Raw genomic sequence first — 1,440 nt, 5'->3', positions numbered from 1 at the left:
GGCTTGCTTGCTATCATACCATGTCTTGCATGTCGATGCCGCTCACGGGGCGGGTCTTGACGCTCTCAAGGGTGGCGCATAACTTGTTGCACTCTTGTTGGATCACCCTCCACCACTTGGAAATGGAGACCCACCCGTGCGTGCTCACAAATTGATAAGGTGGAAACTTCTTGCACTCATGGAATTCTCGGTGCACACGAGTCCAAAAGGTCGAATGCTTTTGCTCGTCGCCCGTCTTCGGGTCTTGTCCAATGTCTCGCCAACACTCGCAAAGAAGCTTGTCTTCGGTCGCCGTGTACGCCTTCGTACGCTTGCTCTTGCGCTTGGGCTTAGGACCGGCGGCTTGGTTGGCCAGCTCGTCCTCGAACAAATGCTCCACGTCGATGTCGCACTTGTCCTCTTCCTCTAGCCCGTAGTCGTCCGGGAACTTGTGGTCGAGGGGGAAGCCATCCAGGTCGACGCCGACCTGATCACGCATGAAGGCCGCCTGGTCGGGATCATAGCCAGCGGCCGGCGTGAACGCCCCGTGGCCGTCCTGGCTTTGTGTCTTGTCGGGATCGTAGCCAGCGCCTGGCGCACTGCCCTCGAAGATGAGGTTTTGCATGAAGTCCTCATCAATGGCGAACGGCATTCCCTCGAACAGGTTACGGGCGTCTGGGAGCCCGCCGGCCGGCGTATGCCGCGCGCGTTTCCTCGTGCCACCGGACGACGAGCCACCAACCACCGGGGTGGTGTTGAGGTCGATGGGCGCTGGCGCAGGCGTGGAAGGCGCGACCACGCTCACGTCGGGTGAGCACTCCCCGGAGAGGCGGGAGGCCTGCGGGTAGACGTGGAAGCCGGGGACCGGGTTGCAAGCCGACGCGCGGGGTGACTCGGGCAGCACCATCCGAGGAAACGCCGACGAGTCGGTGCTTGCCGTGGCGACGGCGGCTTGGACGAGGCTGTGCTGGCTAGGGTTTACCCCTAGCATGTAGAGAGCCTCCCTCGTTGCCGCCGCGACGCGGGCATTGGTGAACTCCTGCTGCGCGGCGGCGATGATGGCGGCCTGCACGGCAGCCTCATCCCTCGCGTCGGTGGCGTGCCTCTGGCCCTTCCTCTTGGCCGACTCCCTTGCCCGTTATTCGGGCGTCAGCGCCTTCTTAGGCTTGGTCGCGGCAGTGGTCTTGCGTGGGGCACGAGGCTTGCCTTTCCCATAGGGGGCGACAACGCCGGACAAGACGAGGGAGGTGAGGTCGACGGCGGCGTCGAGGTCGAGGTCGATGGCGTCGTCCATGGTTGGGGCGGGAGCGAGCGCGCACGGGCGGGAGTGTTTCTGGGGAAAATGGGGGAAAATGGTGGTGGCTGCCACTGGCCAGTGGGCCCGGGGAGAAGAGTAGGCGCGCACGCGCGTCCGTCTCGTGTCCACGCCGATGCAAATCAGGCTCAAAAATGGGCAGGGAA

The sequence above is a fragment of the Triticum aestivum genome, chromosome 2B (genome assembly GCF_018294505.1).
Source record: "Triticum aestivum cultivar Chinese Spring chromosome 2B, IWGSC CS RefSeq v2.1, whole genome shotgun sequence".
In the NCBI taxonomy this organism is placed as follows: Eukaryota; Viridiplantae; Streptophyta; class Magnoliopsida; order Poales; family Poaceae; genus Triticum; species Triticum aestivum.
This window is presented reverse-complemented; position numbering follows the sequence as displayed.